Genomic DNA, 8,103 nt, shown 5'->3' with positions numbered 1-8,103 from the left:
AAGAAATCAAAGAAACAGTAAAAACAAGGGCAGGCCGCATGAACACAAAGATAAAAACTCGGAGTGAGAGGGACAAAGGAGTACTCCACTTTGGACAGGGACACATTATTAAAAGGATACATAAGCACATTTATATTGAAGAAGATGAGAATAATGATTTGATCAGAGTTGGACAGTTTTATCTTAAATTTGAGCTTTATGTAAATATTCAAAAACATTTAACCTACTGATCCCTCAATTAATGTAATTTTATTGGTATGTATTTTTATTTCTGAAATTTACCACCCTCGGCTTATACTGGAGTCAATGTTTTCCCAGTTTTTTTGTGGTAAAATTAAGGACCTTGGTTTATATTCGGATCGGCTTATACTCGAGTATATACGGTACATTGAATGCAACCATGGCTATTGATGCGAAATCATAGTGTTATAAATTGCGGATTGCACCAGGTTCCCATATCAATGTCCACTCCGTGCTTTTCAATAACAGAGCTGTCTAAGGTGCTGAAAATAACACTTTGGATAAGAGAGACAAAGTGTCTTAAGGCCCATCTGCATGTTTATATAAGTAATGCAGTTCCAGAATGCAGTTTAACTGCATTATATCACAGTGTAGACTCATGTAATCCAGTTCAATACAATTAATATGCATCCTGAAACTGCATTATATGGCAGTATATTTATTTATTTATTTGCAGCATTTATATTCCGCCCTTCTTTCTCACCCCGAAGGGGACTCAGGGCGGATCACATTACACATAGAGGCAAACATTCAATGCCTTTTAACATAGAACAAAGACAAACAAACATAGGCTCCGAGCGGGCCTCGAACTCATGACCTCCTGGTCAGAGTGATTCATTGCAGTTAATTGCACTGGCTTGCTCTCCCACCTGCGCCACAGCCCGGGCCAGTATAGATGGGATTTGAGCACTGGACTGTGCCTAAATGGAGACTAAAGGTGCATCTACACTGTTGAATGAATACAGTTTAAAATGACTTGAACTGCCATGGCTCGATGATATGGAACACTGAGATTTATTTTTATTTTTTTTAGTTTGATGAGCCAACAGCACTCTTTGGCAAAGAAGGAGGAAGACCTTGTAAAACTACAACTCCCAAGATTCCATAAAACACAGCTATGGCAATTAAAGTCATGTCAACATTCATTAGATGCATCCCAGCATTCACTTCTTGTCAATAAAAATTTACTGGGTGACCTTGGGTGAGTCACACAGTCTCAGCTCCAGAAACCTCCAAAGGTAAAAGCAAATGACACCACCACCCCCGAACAAATTAGGCCTGTGATAAATATGCCTTGAAGGCACACAAGACAAACAACAGAAAGGTGGAAACCATGAAAACGAACAAAATCTGTCTATCAGTATTTTAAAAAGACCAGAATCAATATGGTAAATAATGAACACCACTCAGAAACAGGAGAACTCCAGACAGCAAACAATCAAATTGCCCGTTAACACCTCCCAAACAGAGGAGGCCTTCAAGCAACAACAGCCAGGCTACCTCTATGTACACATATCCTCAACGATTGACTTTGCAAATTTTGTGGCTGCTCAATGTTTTTCAAGCTTGCTAATTTCAACATACATGCTTTATACAGACAAGGGTTCTCTCTCCCACCCTGGACATTATTCCACAGATAGAGATAGATAGATAGATAGATAGATAGATAGATAGATAGATAGATAGATAGATAGATAGATAGAGATAGATAGATAATATAGGATAGATAAATGATATAGATAGATAATATAGGATAGATAGATGATATAGATAGATGATAGATAGCTAGATAGATAGATGATAGATAGATAGCTAGATAGATAGATAGATAGATAGATAGATAGAGATAGATAATATAGGATAGATAAATGATATAGATAGATAATATAGGATAGATAGATGATATAGATAGATGATAGATAGATAGATAGATAGATGATATAGATAGATAGATAGATAGATAGATAGATAGATAGATAGATAGATAGAGATAGATAATATAGGATAGATAAATGATATAGATAGATAATATAGGATAGATAGATGATATAGATAGATGATAGATAGATAGATAGATAGATAGATGATATAGATGATAGATAGATAGATAGATAGATAGATAGATAGATAGAGATAGATAGATAATATAGGATAGATAAATGATATAGATAGATAATATAGGATAGATAGATGATATAGATAGATGATAGATAGATAGATGATATAGATAGATGATAGATAGCTAGATAGATAGATGATAGATAGATAGATAGATAGATAGATAGATAGATAGATAGATAGAGATAGATAGATAATATAGGATAGATAAATGATATAGATAGATAATATAGGATAGATAGATGATATAGATAGATGATAGAGATAGATAGATGATATAGATAGATGATAGATAGATAGATAGATAGATAGATAGATAGATAGATAGATAGATAGATAGATAGATAGATAGCTAGATAGATAGATGATATAGATAGATAGATGGATATATAGATAGGTGATAGATAGATAGATAGATAGATAGATAGATAGATAGATAGATATATTTCTATTGCTTCATTTCTAACAGAATTTCTGAAAATGCCAGCCCCTATTTTGAATGTTAACCTGCAATAACTTCAACATCAAAACATATGTGAATCCAGTACTTTTTATCCTTTTCCCCACATCCATCACAAATGGTAAAACATCCCTTCATCTTCTTCACATTTCCAAGGTACATGCGAAATACCCTTGTGCAACAAAGCTGCTCCTCCTGGACCTCAAAGCGCAGCAAATGAACAACACACTCAACGGCATTTAGCGCCCGGACATGGAAGCTAATTTGATGGCTGTCTTTAAGCCAAAGATATTTTTCTTTTCTCTTTGGAGCGATGGAGGAGCAATTCATTAACATCCTGTTTGGCAAGGGCAAATAGGTCTGGGTTCTCCAAGCCTTATGTTCTATAATTACGAGGCTGTGCCACATTATTCTGCTAAGCGCCGTCTCCCGTGGGCCAAGTTGGATAAGAATCAGGATTTTGGATATACAGTACCTTTTTCCATGTAAAGGTTCAAGGAGAAAAAAGCCATAATTCAGAAGTGGAATACATGGCTTTTAGTTCTTCCATTTCCACTAAAGCTCACTTTCCACTGTTTGCAAGAGATTTTATTGCAGATTCATAGAGTTGAGACCTCCAGAAGTGATTTAGTCCAATCCCTTCTGTTACACAGGAAGACACTATCAAAACCATCCTGACAGATGGCCATGCTGCCTCTGTTTCAAAGCCTACAGCAGTGGTTCCCAACCTTTTTTTTTTAACCAGGGATCACTTTGATCAGGGACCACTCTCCAACGTCAGTATCAAAAGGGTTAACTTTGGATTCAGTTTGGTCATTTGGGATGCTGATTCAGAAATTATATTGGATAGACCATATCAGCTCTAGTTTCTAATACAGAACATGTGCCATCCAGTAATCTCCATCTGCCCACCAACAAAAAACCATATTTAATCATCTAGAGCTGATGTGGTCTATCCAATGCCATTTTCAAAATCAGAACCCAAATAACCAAACTGAATCTAAAGTTGACCAAATGCTGATTCAAAACCGTTTTGGTACCAGTCATTCTCGTTGCAACGGTGTAGTAACAGTGAGGCAATGGACTGTTGTGACTCAGCTGGAACCTCAGATTGACTCTGATGAGGATGATGTCATGCCCTGGCCGCAGAGCACTAGAACCAACACACGGAGGCCAATAACAGTCTAATATCTTTATTAAAGAAATGAGTAATTAGGATAAAAACAGATAGAAAATAAAGTTCATCAATAGACCTTTCAGAGAAGGTCAAATATAGTCCAGAAATATATTGTCCAGTATATAATATTAGAGTTCAAAGTTATAATCCAAAACCGAAACACACTCAACTTCCAAGCAGTTTGAGTGGGGAAACGTCCAAGATTTTACTAGAGTTCAAAGTAAGTCGAAGGCAGGAAACTGAAGACAAGACTGGATACTTGGCACAAGATACAAGGCTGGGAACACGATGAGATGGGTCAAGAACACGACAAGGCAAGGCACAATGAAACTGGAGTTAGCGGACTCAAAACGCAGTCCACACTTGGCTGGAACCGAAGTTAATCCTTGAGCTGACTTGTTGACTCCGTGCGGGCTAGCCCGTGCGGGAAACATTTAAAGAACTTCAAATCTTTCTACAAACAGGTGTCCAGTGCTTCTTTTCCCAAGGGAAAAGAACTGAAACACATCTTCGTCCAGATGCGTTCCTCCCTGAAAACTCTCAGGAGAAACGAGCTAATTAGGACTCTGTCTGGCTGCTAATCTGGCGCTTTTCCTTGTTTGCGCTTTCTCTGAGCGACTATTTTCAAAAAAACTACCTTCTCGCGAAGGGGTGGGAAGTGCTGGGAATAGCTTGTTCAAGGTCCGTTTTAATGAGCTCTTGGCAAGAATTGTCAACAAAAGGCATTTGGAATGGCACAGTCTCTTGCTGAAACGGCAGAAATCCCATGTCTTCATCACCATGATCCATAATGGCGCTAGGGTCAGGACTCAGAGGCCCATGGGGCATCACAGATGATGGGATTCAGGTTCACAGTCAGGTTCAAAATGTCCCTGTTGTAGAAGATGAAGAGCAGTGAGTGCAAGTTCATTTTCCCACAGCAAGGAATGAGGTTGTTGATACTGAAACTAGCCAGGTGCAAATTGACTTGGAAAAGGAGGAGAGTTCTCAGTCTGATAATGAGGCTCAGCACACTAATGAGCAAGCTGACCTTGATGAAACGGAATCTTTAGATTGAGCTGACTGTCTGGAATTCAGGGTTCAGAGGAGTGTGAGAATTGCAAACAAGAGGGAGGTCAGAGGCCAGAGAAATGCTTTCATGCTTTGCAAAGGATATTAAAACAATGTGTTTGGAGACAAACCTTTGTCAAAGCAACTTTCGTTCAACCAAGAAGCAACCTCTCCTTTTCCTGGATTATCTTTCAGCTTTTGTGTTCATGTTCTTGGGACTTTGTCATGCTCTATTGGGACATTGTTTATTCCTCGTGATTTCTGGATTTATTCTCTATGACTTTATTTTGTAACCATTTTTGGAACTTTACTTCTGCTTTTAAAGAATCTTTTATCTTCTATTTTCTAATAAACTAAAAAGACTTCAACCTGTGTGCAGTTTGGTGTATATAGCAAGGTGAAGCTAACCTGAGGTGCGACATGGACCATATTTTCGTTCTTGAGGACCACTGGTGGTCCATGGACCATGGGTTGAGAACCACCGGGCTACAGAGGAGACCTCACCAGCTTCCAAGGCAAAATCAATGGTGAAGAACTGATACTTTATAGAATAGGATCAAAGTTATCCATGTTGAAACTGTTCAGAGTTATGCTCTATAATTTAGGAGAGCTATCCAAAGTGCTGAACCATGTTCCCCACATAGATTTTTAAGCTCTAAAGTTCAGATGAAAACCCAGAGAGGATCTATTGCTCGACTGATCTGGAGTGAGATATCACCAATGTGTTTCAAGGATAATCCTTTGGGTTTAAAGAAATACAATCGGTCTTATTTTGCTGGGAGCAACTGGAACAATTTGCTTAGTGAACGTCCACATGTTTATTTAAAAAATAGCAAAACAGAATAGGAGCAGCAGAGAGTCATGAAACATATCCCAGAACGGAAACAACTTCAAAAACCCTCTGAAAAGAATGGATAAACAGAGAACTGTTCAGACTTCCCCAGGGAGAAGATTCCAGTTTGGTAACGTGATCTCCAAGAACACCATGTTTCTGGTTTCAAACCACTGGTGCTTGGCTACCAATGGGCATATTTTCAAAATTGTGTTGGAAATGGGATTTTTTTTAATTTTATTTTTTTGTAAAGGGGGTTTAGATTCAAGACATTTTTCTATTACATTATGTAACAAAAATTGAAAAAAAATCTGTTCCTGGTTTGAAAGTGTTATTTCCTCTTTCATTGTGTGGTGCTTACTCTGAAAGTAATAGTTGTACTCCAGAAACTTCATTTTTGTGGCTGCCGTTTTTAACCATTTCATGTGCCATTTTTAGCCTTTCATAAGAGTTTCATGAAGGAGTACCAGTGGCGAAGTGTGTTAAAGCACTGAGCTGCTGAACTTGCAGACAGGAAGGTTGCAGGTTCAAATCCCGGGAGCAGAGTGAGCACCCGCTGTTAGCTCCAGCTCCTGCCAACCTAGTAGTTCGAAAACATGCCAATGTGAGTAGATCAATAGGTGGGAAGGTAACGGCGCTCCATGCAGACATGCCTGTGGCCACATGACCTTGGAGGTGTCTACGGACAACGTCGGCACTTTGGCTTAGAAATGGAGATGAGCACCAACCCATAGAGTCAGACATGAGTGGACTTAACATCAGGGGAAAACTTTTACCTTTAAGAGTCATGATCCTAGAGAGGACCCGTGCTGGCTTCATCAGCGTTGCCGCAGAAAAATCCTACAAATCTCTTGGAAAGACAAATGTCAATCTGTTAGAAGGAGCAAAGACCACCAGCATTGAAGCCATGATCCTCCACCATCAACTCCGCTGGACTATCTATGTTGTCCGAATGCCTGATCACTGTCTCCCAAAGCAGTTACTCTACTCCCAACTCAAGAATGGAAAATGGAATGTTGGTGGACAGGAAAAGAGATTGAAAGATGGGTTTAAAGCTAACTTTAAAAACTGTGGCACAGAAACCAAGAGAGTACTGGGAATCCCTGGCCCTGGAGCATCTAATTGGAAGTCAGCTGTGACCAACAGTGCTGTGGAATTCAAAGAGGCACGAATGGAGGGCGAAAGGGAGAAACATGTCAAGCCGACCCTTGTCAGGACAGCCTTCCATCAAGAATAGGTCTCTACAGTCACCAACAGATGCACCACCAAGACCCTACACTTAGAAGGCAGTCATACTCGACTGCAAGTGATACATTAAGGTGATGCTAGCCAATGCCATGTCTCCCAGTTTGGTGTCATTTGCAGATTGGATAAGCCTGCCTTCTATTTCATCCTGGAGGTAAGAGATCTCAATAAATGGAATATGCTGCTGCCTCAGAGTCTGGTGGAGTCTCTTTCCCTGGCCATCTGTCGGGAGTGCTCGGCTTGTATCTTCCGCCTGGCAGAAGGGGGTTGCACTAGACTAGACATCTCTTGGGATCTCTTCCAGCTCTGTACTGGGTCAAACCAGCCCTCAGGATGCCACTAAAGCTTCACTTGCATCCCTCAAAGACACTCAAAGGGCAAGCCTTTATTTTGGGCCAGGCTGTGGCGCAGGCTGTTGAGCAACCAGTGGCAACAAATCACTCTGACCAAGAGTCATGAGTTCGAGGCCAGCTCGGAGCCCCGTGTTTGTCTTGTCTTTGTTCTATGTTAAGGCATCGAATGTTTGCCTTATATGTGTAATGTGATCTGCCCTGAGTCCCCTTCGGGGTGAGAAGGGCGGAATATAAATACTGTAAATAAATAAATAAATAAATAAATAAATAAATAAATAAAACAAATTTTTCTTTATCCTTCTATTCTATATCTAAAGTTATGGGATTGCGTCTCCATGCAGGTAGTTTATCAACATCCAGAATACATACAAAAAAGGCAGAGATGCAGCCAGTTTAAAGCCCCATCTACACTACCATATAATGCAGTTTGAATTTGGACTGCCTTCCACCTGGAAATCAATGTCCTTACTACAAAAGAACATGCAAATCAAAAATAGGTCTCTACAATCGGCTACAGACCCACCGTCAGGACCCTACACTTGGAAGGCAGTCATACTCGGCCACAATTGACAGCCTATGATGATGATATGGTCAGTGTACACTCCTATAATACAGACTGAACTAGATTGCATGAGTCTACACTGCCGTATAATCTGGTTCAATCTCCATAGGAATGGTTACCAGGTCCAACCATCTGGACTCAAGTGCCCTTGGGATCTCTTCCAACTCTATCATTATATGTGTCGCACCTCAGGTTAGCTTCACCTTGCTGTATACACCAAACTGCACACAGGTTGAAGTCTTTTTAGTTTATTAGAAAACAGAAGATAAAAAGTTCTTTAAAAAC

Source organism: Anolis carolinensis, chromosome 3 (assembly GCF_035594765.1).
Source record: "Anolis carolinensis isolate JA03-04 chromosome 3, rAnoCar3.1.pri, whole genome shotgun sequence".
Lineage (NCBI taxonomy): Eukaryota > Metazoa > Chordata > Lepidosauria > Squamata > Dactyloidae > Anolis > Anolis carolinensis.
Note: the sequence above shows the minus strand (reverse complement) of the source record.